Raw genomic sequence first — 10,346 nt, forward strand, 5'->3', positions numbered from 1 at the left:
CTAACAAAACAACATGGAGGAAAAATGAACTCCTCAGGCATATTTATATAATATGTACTATACAGAAAAGTATATATAATACATGTGTTATATATACATTGTATATATAATATACATATATAGTATATTTAATATATGTAATATAAATGTAATATATAATATAATATATGTAATATAATATATATTATATAAATGTAATAGATAAAATGTAATATATGTAACATAATATAATATATGTAATATAAATGTATATATAAAACATATATACATTTTCTGTACTATATATTATATAAATATTATGTTATATAAATTATATATAATACATATATACATTTTCTCTACAATATGTAAAATGTTTATATAAAATACATACATATATAAAATAACTACATACAGTGTAGTCATAGTGCTTAAATGAGAGGTAAGAAAGAACATGTGAATACTTCATCCTGCTAAAGGCATTTGTTGAAACAAGGAAGAAACTCTATGTTCCAAGAACTTATAATGCAACTATCCTATGGTCTTACCATATTATTAATAACTGCAGTTTGTATCACCCATAGGTCCCACGATGCTAATAAGATAACCCATTGTCCCCAGAAAAGAAAAATCCCCATATTCTCACTTTTAGCATTACCATGTAATATTTAAATGGGATATACTTATATTTTTAAAGTATTCTTTTTCTAAAATTTAAATTTAATTGGGTGTTCTGTATTTTTGTTTGCTAAATCTGGCACCCCTACCTATATTCTATTACCCAACCAAAATTTGACATCATGGTCACAGGCTGATCCAAGTATATTTTCTGACTCAATTCATGTTGCTTCCTGTCTTCTCTCTATCTCTCCTCTTCATTCCCAATATATTTTCACTTTCCTTTTCTTTCCTGGTGTCTGTATCTTGTTAATTTCCTCCATACTAAATCTACTTAACTCACACAAATCAACGGAATATTTTCTTAAAATGATACCAGTTGTTGACAAACCTAGATTCAAAACAAATAAATAAAGTTGACAGCTCACTGGTGTTGGCATTTTCTGAATAACTGAGTATCTTTCCAGTACCAGAAACCCAAAAGTCAAGAATTTAGAAAGATTGAGGAAGAAAAGTAAACGAACAGAAAAGAGAGACCCAGTCCAGCCCTAAATCTTCTCACCTCTTGTCAGAGAGAGAAATATTTTTAGTTTAGCTGTTTACATCTTGAGAAGTGATTCTAGATAATTAGTCCTTTTTTAAAAAACAATTTTTATTTTGTAAAGGGGACATTAAAAAGAAGTCAGGAGAATCAAGAGTAAGAGATATTAATGTACAGAGCCCTTTTGCTAACATTTTATGAAAACAGAAGATTTCACAAGTGTTCTTAATTAGTCCTCAACCTCTGTAGGTATGGATGGCACAACTTATTATCAGAGATTCACAAAGAGAGGAACATGCTCAGCAGGGTGAAGGGACTAAATGGAATTCTGATGTTAAGGTTTAGAGTGTAGGAGAACTGGGTTTTGGTGCTAAGCATAGGACTCGGGCCTTATTGGACCTCGGTAATTACTGGAGCAGCTTGGTGTCAGGATGCATCAGCTGGGGATCTTTTGTTTGCAAGTCACAGAAAACATGAAAAACAAGGAATTTACTGGGTCTCACAATTGAAAAGTCCAGGGGTGACTTGCTCTAGGGGCTAAAACCATGTCACCAGGTCTTGGGAATTTTTCTGTCTGTCTCTCATCTGTAACATCTTCTGTACTGGCAGCTCCATCTGCAGAACAGACTGCCCTTTATGGTTTTCAGTTGATTACAAAAGCTCCAGCTTTGCATGCTTTCAAGTTCAAGGCCTGCAGGAAGTAAACAGACAAAAGAAAAAATCCCTTTCCCCCAAAAATCAGATAAAGCCTCTTTGAGAAGCATTGGCTGTGCTTGAGTTGTCACTCTGTTTCCTAATCAATTACTGAAGAAAGAGAAATGCAGTTGTCTGATTGGCTGAGGGCCCTGATCCAAGTATGAACCATCCCAAAGCATATGGCCTGAAACAGGGTAAACTCAAGTGACTCCTCAAACTCCTCTAGTACACTTGCTTTGTAATCAAACTATTGGATTCTGAGAAGTGGCACAACCAGCTGGAATTTCTTAGAGCACCAGAGTTCTAAGCTTCCTTCTAGCCTTTCAGGTAGGTCAACCTACCTCCTACATATGAGGAGAAAAATACTCTTTGGACTCCCTTCAGAAGAGTCAGTACCTGTGATATCAGCTCCCAGTCCTCAGAAAAATACTCAGAAATGAGCCAGCATAAGAAGGCTAAAGGAAAGACTGGTGATATCAAGAAATAACATATCCAAAGTATACCATGAGCATTCTTCAAACCCAGGCTGCGATGTACTTCTGGGAGCCCTGACTGAGAATTCAGTTTCCTCTCTGCAATTCTGCTCTATAATGAGTAGTTACACCAATGTGTGAATCCAGTGATTGTATAGAAAATACATTTTTTAAAATCCATCCAAGATCTATGTCCCTCTTCTTCTGATTAAAAAAAAAAAAAAAAAAAAAGGCCGGGCGCGATGGCTCAAGCCTGTAATCCCAGCACTTTGGGAGGCCAAGGCGGGCGGATCACGAGGTCAGGAGATCGAGACCATCCTGGCTAACACGGTGAAACCCCGTCTCTACTAAAAATTACAAAAAATTAGCCGGGCGAGGTGGTGGGCGCCTGTAGTCCCAGCTACTCGGGAGGCTGAGGCAGGAGAATGGCTTAAACCTGAGAGGCGGAGCTTGCAGTGAGCTGAGATCCAGCCACTGCACTCCAGCCTGGGTGACAGAGCGAGACTCCGTCTAAAAACGTCTAAAAAAAAAAAAAAAAAAAAAAACATCCAACCTTTCCTTAGATAACTACCAACTCCCAATCTTAGTGGTTTGAATGAGGTGGGACCAACTCTCCTAGTCCAGAAATATGCAAAGACTGAAGGTCCAGCTGAATAGAGAATTCCATGGTCAATGCTACAATGACTGGTTCAGAAATAGGCCAGTGAGACTTAATCACAGGACTTTTGCTGGAACTATCCAGAAGAAAAACTTGCTTTTGTCCTAGGATTGCCAAGAGGGCAGTGAGTAAACTTGACCAACTTGCCACCACATGTAGGGACTCTTCCTGAAAACAATCTTAACATAGAGAAAACAGATCCAAGAGTAGAGAAACAGATTCCTGATAATTTGACTTGGATAGATGGATTCAGCCATATTTAAAGCCAATACAAAACCTAGGTTTGTCAGTTAAGGTACTTTTTTTCTAAAACCAGTTCGAGTTGGGTTTCTCTCATGTGCAATGGAAAAAGACACAACCAGGCCACTGTTAGCCTATTCACACCTATAAGAGAATTAGAAGAAGAAAAAAAAAAGTCCTACTCGGGTACAGCCCTGTGGATTTAAGGCTCAGCAAATTGATGGAGCATGTGTGTTATCAACCTGAAACAATCAAAAGGATCAGAATCCATTTTTAAAGAGTTTATTCAAGTGAAAAGCTGGTACTGGTCATCTGGTAAACACAGACGCAAGAGAAATGAGATCAGTGCTCTGAAGTTAAAAGTTAGGGTTTTGCTTACATAGGAAAAAAACAAAGACATTTAACAAGATTACATTTCTTATACAAGGCTGGTTTATGAGTTGCAACAATTGAATTAGTGACAGTTTGTTTTCTTTTCCATACAGCTTGTTTTTATTTCCTTTTCAATAAAATAAAAAAGTGTACTTAGCATTTTGTCTTAGACAATGTGATAACCATGAAGTGTTTGTGTGAGAGGTAAGAGGAAACGTAATCTGTAATGAAGATCAACAGTAAGAGGGAAGGTGTCTGCCCTGGTGCTCTGTAGCTAGTTACAACATTTTACAAAACAAGATAGGTAAGGAAGAAGGCTAATCTATAATCGGAGAAACAAAGGTTAAAGCTGCCTGGCTTACAGCTGCCTATCATGTGACTCAGGCCCCATAATCACATTTCTCTGAGACTCAAAATAATTGAAAGTTCCGAGAGTTTAGATTTGTATTTATTTTTGCAGTTCTCATTAGAAAAAGGTTCCCTTTCCTCTAAGCACATGCAACCCTAACCAAGGAGTTCTGTGGGTTACGGAGTGGGAGCTGGATTTTAGCCACTGCCGACCCTCAGGTGGGCAGCTTTGTGTAATGCTCTAACTGGATACATTTCTGTGGCAGCCAGAGCCTGGTTAGCATACAAAGAACTCAAACTTACTAACTCAAAGTATTATCTTATTGACCAAGGCATTTGTTGTTAGGACATGTCACATTCACCAAGTTAAAAATAGGCAATAAGGGAATGACCAAATGCACCAGTTGTCAATCCCTACAGTGAGTACTCAATAAATGGCTGAATTTTATAAGTAATTAAGATAAGGTCCTTTGAATATCAATTCAACCTGGATTAAGTACTGGAAAAGACAAAAAGGGCTATTCATCTGGTGTAGAGTGCAGGATACCTGGCAAAGGACAAAGGTCAGCCTCTAGAATTTGCCAGAAATGGGCCAGCAAAGTGCAGCATCTTAATAACTGAGTGATAACTGGCATGAAGCTTTCTCCAAAGTCTAACGATGGTGTTTGGAAAATATGCCTGTAAATTATTTGACACTCCTCCCTTCAAAAGGTGGGGACTCATTTCTGTTCCTTTGAGTGTAGACTACCCTTAATGACTTGCTTCTAACAAATAAATTGTGACAGAAATTATGGTTCATGATTTCAGGGACTACATCCTAAAAAGTATGTCTTACTCTCTCTTCGATCACTCACTGTAGGGAAAGCTAGATGCCATGTCATGAGGGCACTCAAGCAGTCCTATGGGGACATATAGATGGCAAAGAGTTGGGTCTTATTGCCAATAGCCAGCATTAGCTTATCCCCAGCCATATCTTCATCCTTTCAATAGCTTGACTGCAACCTCATGAGAGACCTCGAGCCACAATCACATAGCAAAGCTGTTCCTGAATGTCAGATCCTCTGAAACTGTGAGATAATAAGTGTTTATTGTTGCTTTAAGCCAGTAAGTTTGGGGAGTAATTTTAATGCAGAAATACATCATTAATACACTGACTAAAGAGCAAGACTCCAGCTACTAAGAGTAACGAAAAAGCCAGGCAGAACTCCAGCTCCAGAAGAAATGGGGCACTAAGCTAGGAACAAAGGCAGGAACTCCAGATAGAAATTGGGGTAAAGTCAAAGCAAGAACTACACATTTGACTGAGTCCTAGAAGCAGAGGTTCTTCTATTTCTCCCATGCTGCAGAGCCCGGGGCAGGACTAAGCCTGGAAGTTGGGTTGGTAATGGGCAAATCCTGCTGCAGGAGTTGGAACCTAGTAGAAATATTGGCTTCCTGGTCCAGCTTCAGAAAGATTGAAGTCCCAGGAGATAAACTGCACCAAAATAAATTGGACCAAGCACGCAGATACCAAGGAGCAAGTCGAAATCACATTTTATGTCAGAACCAACATCTTAGACTGAGGCTAAAGACGAGCTATCAAAATCAGAGCTGGAGAGCAATGCATAGTTGAGACAAAACAAATAGTAAGAGCTCAGAATGAAAGCTAGAAGAAGGGGGAATCTGAATTAGGCAGGACTCCAGGAGCTGGCTATGCGAGGAGTGACTGGGTAGGTCTGGTTAAAGGTTCAAGTGTTTCTCAAATTTTAATGTGCATCCAGTACCACCTGGAGGGCTTTTAAAAACACATCTTACTGAGCGCAAGCCCGGAGTTTCTATTCAGCAGCTCTTGAGCGGGAACTGATAATTAGTGTTTCTAACCAGTTCCAAGGTGATGCTGATTCTGCTGATCCACTTTGAGAAGTACTGAGCTAGATTATAGTAGGATTTGGGTAGAAAGGCTGGGATCATTCAGGGGTATGGGACCAAGTTTGTCACAATAGGAAGAATGTGTAAAGGAGGTATCTTTGAGCAGAGAACCATTCATGTCCCCTGAATCTAACTAGACATCTGCGTGTCCTGTCCCTACACCCCCCTTAATATTTCTTAGACCCCACTCTCTGCTACTCCTTTCACCATTGAAAAAGAAGTCACTGTAAAATAAGAATTGTTACCACTTACAGGGCAATTACTATGTGCCATGTACTCTATTGACATGTTATTTAGTAAAGGGAATATTATTCTCCCCAATGTACAAATAAGAAGAATGCAAAGCTCAGTAAAGTTGGTTAGCTGACCTCAGATCATTTCAGGGAGCTGGAATAAAACTGTAAAGACTTCCTAACTGTGTTACAATGAAAGAAGTACAGTCCTTTGTAAGCAAGAAGTCCAATTTGCCCTAGAATAAAACAATCCATAAGGTAGCAAAGTACCACAAAATGAGCTTTAGTAGTCATTTATTTTCAAAGAGAGATGAGACAGAGATAGTAACTTGTTTAATGAAAGCTTGGATGCAATTCATTTTCTTTTAAAGTAGAATATAATCGAGAATCCTTTGATTTTTCTCTAAGGACCCATTCTACACCACAACCTTCAAAAAACATTAAATAGAAGTCAGGGGAAATTTCCATATGGTGTATTTCTTTTCCATCATGTGTACAAATGATCCATCTGTGGCATATTAATTTGTAATTTTGACCCATGGGACAAAGCTCAACTAGCTCTGTTTAGTGCTGGGTCAATTACAGTTGGATAAAAAAGTTGGGAACAGTGGAAATACCCAATATGTTATTTTCATAAATTTTGTTAATTCATGATAAATATCATGTAGCATTTAAAACATATATTTTAGAAAATTTTCAGAATATCTAATGTCATGAATAGGATATACTATTGAATTTTTAAAGTCAGTTTATAATTCTTTTAAAAATTATGTCTTTTGGCCCAGGATGGTAGCTCACACTTGTAATCTCAGCACTTTGGGAGGCCAAGACAGGAAGATCACTTGAGCCCAGGAGTTCAAGACCAGCCTAGGCAACATGGCAAAACCTTGTCTCTACAAAACATACAAAAATTAGCTGGTCATGGTGGCACACACCTGTGGTCCTAGCTACTCAGAGGCTGAGATGAGTGGATCACCTGAGGCTGGGGAGGTCAAGGCTGCACTAAACCATGATCATGCCACTGCACTCCAGCCTGGGTGACAAAGTGAGACGCTGGAAGAAGAAGAAGAAGAAGAAAGAAGAAAGAAGAAGAAAAAAGAAGAAGAAGAAGAAGAAGAAGAAGAAGAAGAAGAAGAAGAAGAAGAAGAAGAAGAAGGAGAAGAAGGAGAAGAAGAAAGAAGAAGAAGGAAGAAGAAGAAGAAAGAAGAAGAAGAGGAAGAAGAAGAGGAAGAGGAAGAGGAAGAAGGAGAAGGAGGAGGAGAAGGAGGAGGAGGAGGAGGAGAAGGAGAAGACGAAGAAGGAGGAGGAGAAGACGGAGGAGGAGAAGAAGAAGGAGGATAAGGAGGAGAAGGAGGAGAAGGAGGAGAAGGAGGAGGAGGAGGAGGAGGAGAAGAAGAAGAAGAAGAAGAAGAAGGAGGAGGAGGAGGAGGAGGAGGAGGAGGAGGAGGAGGAGAAGGAGAAAAATTATATCTTAGATCTTAGGCTGATGTCTTGGTGTCTTGGTTTGGATTCCCATAGATCCAAACCCCAAGTCAAGAATTCAAGTGCAACTTTATTTGGGAGGTGACCCCAGAATATACTAGTAGAAAAAGAAAGTAAAATGGAAAGTAATCCATCAAGCTTGCATTATTATGCAAATTGTACTGTGGGAAACCAGACTTAATTCCACTGAGGAACTCCAGGTCCATCTAGAAGGTATTGCAGCTCAGAGTTATCCCACAAAGGGTGTAAGGAATCTGGGTATTTAAACAGCAATTTCTGTCAGTCATTGTTGGAGGTATGCTCCCACAGGCCATTTATTCTCTGGCACATTCAGCTTGCCATGAACGGGTGCAGAATAGGCTCTGGCTGCCAAAAAACCCTTGGGAAAGGAGATGCAGAAACTGGCAGTTGAAATCCCGCCAGCGTGAACAATTGCGGTAAATGCTAAGGGGAAAATTGGCAGAGCATCCACAGTGTCTGCTACACCTGAGTACCCCACAATCTAGAGCTTGAAGCTGAAGCTTATGTGCTATATTTTTCAGAGAGTGAAATCCCTGGGAGCTGGAATTAGATGAAAGAAGGTGCAGCCGAACAACAAAGTTAGCTCAAGGTTGTATTTCCAAGCTGGCCATCACGTGATAACAAGTGCAACTGATTTCCTAATCTCATAAAGCTCTCTCTCAAGAGAGTGTACAATGTACTGCATCCTGGGACAGTCTGTCCCAAGGAGAAGAATTTACCCCTCAATATTTGTATCTCATTGGTGAAAGGTTTTCCTCATGGTGCATTAACTCCTCAACCTTTCCAGATTCTGCATGTGGGACACCAAGTGGGTCTCATGGCTTTACACACCTCAAATGCAAGAGGGAAGCCAAGAGTGGGAGGTGAGTGACATCCAGTGTGGGCAAGAGGTAAAAGACAGTAGGGATTTTTGTCTGTGTGCAGTTTGTAGAGCCCACACATCTGGTTACCTACTGGCAGCCAGGGAAGAATTGGTGGCCAAAGGCCTTAGAAATAGTCAAGGCCAAAAAGATTTGACATGCTGCTTAAGATAAGCCTGATGCAAATGTATTCCAATTTTTGTTAAATATTTACACAAAAAAAAACCCACTCGCATTCACGTGCCTGAACACAATTACAAATAAAAATGACAACAGTTAAAATAAAAACAGTGATTAAGATCCAGCCAAATTGTATTTCTTTCTACCTATATCCTTTGATGTATGTTTAAAGTTTTATACAATAAAGGTATTTTGATTTTATAGTGGGAAAAGATCACAAATTCACATGGACAGTTTTAGAAAGGAAGACAGAGCAGTAAACACTTTTTTTCAAAGTAAAAAAAATGGTTAAAAAATGATTCTGTGTTTTACTTGATAGGCATAGGCAAGGTGGTCTTCTTCAATTCAAGGTTGAATCTTTCAAAAAATTGTTTAGAAAAACAAAAATAAGTTGCTTTTTAAATATGAGAAACCTAACTCTTGTCTCATAATAAATTACCGTAGTTTCTAAATAATTTGAAATATATTTGTTTATACAGTCACATGCCACATAACAAAGTTTCCATCAACAACAGATTGCATGTATGTCAGTGGTCCCATACGATTATAATGGAATGAAAAATTCTTGTTGCCTAGTGAAGTCATAGCTGTCATACCATTGTAGGACAATGTATTACTTATACGTATGTGGGGACACTGGGATAAACAAACCTACTTTGCTGCCAGTTGTATAAAAGTATAGTACATACAATTACGTACAGTCCATAATACTTGATAATGACAAAGCACTATGTTACTGGTGTATGTATTAACTATATTATGCTTTTTATTGTTACTTTAGAGTGTACTCCTACTTATTAAAAAAAAAAAAAGTTAACTGTAAAACAGCCTCAGGCAGGTTCTTCAGGAGGAATTCCAGAAGAAGGCATTGTTGCCACAGGAGATGACAGCTCCATCCATGTTACTACCCCTGAAGACTTTCCAGTGGGACAAGATGTAGAGGTAGAAGACAGTGATACTGACAATCCTGACCCTGTGTAGGCCTAGGCTAATGTGTGTGTTTGTACCTTAGTAACAAAAAAGTTTAAAATGTAAAAAAACAAATGGTCTCTGTGCAGTGGCTAACACCTGTAATCCCAGCGCTTTGCCAGGCCAAGGCAGAAGGATCCCTTGAGCCCAGTTCAAGACCAGCCTGGGCAACATAGTGAGACTCAGTCTCTATTTCTTTAAAATAAAAAATTAAAAATTGTAAAATTGTAAAATTTTTTAAAAGCTTATAGGATAAGGATATAAAGAAAGAAAATATTTTTCTACATCTGTACAATGTATTTGTGTTTTAAGCTAAGTACTATTACAAAAGAGCCAAAAAGTTTAAAAAAATTTTTTTTAAGTTTACAAAGTAAAAAAGTTATGGTAGCTAAAGTTAACTTATTATTGAAAAAAATAAATTGTTAAAAATAAGTTTACAGGCCAGGCACGGTGGCTTATGCCTGTAATCCCAGCACTTTGAGAGGCTGAGGCGGGCGGATCACAAGGTCAGGAGATCAAGACCATCCTGACTAACAGATGAAACCCCGTCTCCACTAAAAATACAAAAAATTAGCCAGGCGTGGTGGTGAGTGCCTGTAGTCCCAGCTACTCGGGAGGCGGAAGCAGGAGAATGACATGAACCTGGGAGGCGGAGCTTGCAGTGAGCCAAGATTGCCCCACTGCACTCCAACCTGGGCGACAGAACGAGACTCTGTCTCAAAAATAAATAAATAAATAAATAAATAAATAAATAAATAAATAAATAAA

The sequence above is a fragment of the Piliocolobus tephrosceles genome, chromosome 2, assembly GCF_002776525.5.
Source record: "Piliocolobus tephrosceles isolate RC106 chromosome 2, ASM277652v3, whole genome shotgun sequence".
Lineage (NCBI taxonomy): Eukaryota > Metazoa > Chordata > Mammalia > Primates > Cercopithecidae > Piliocolobus > Piliocolobus tephrosceles.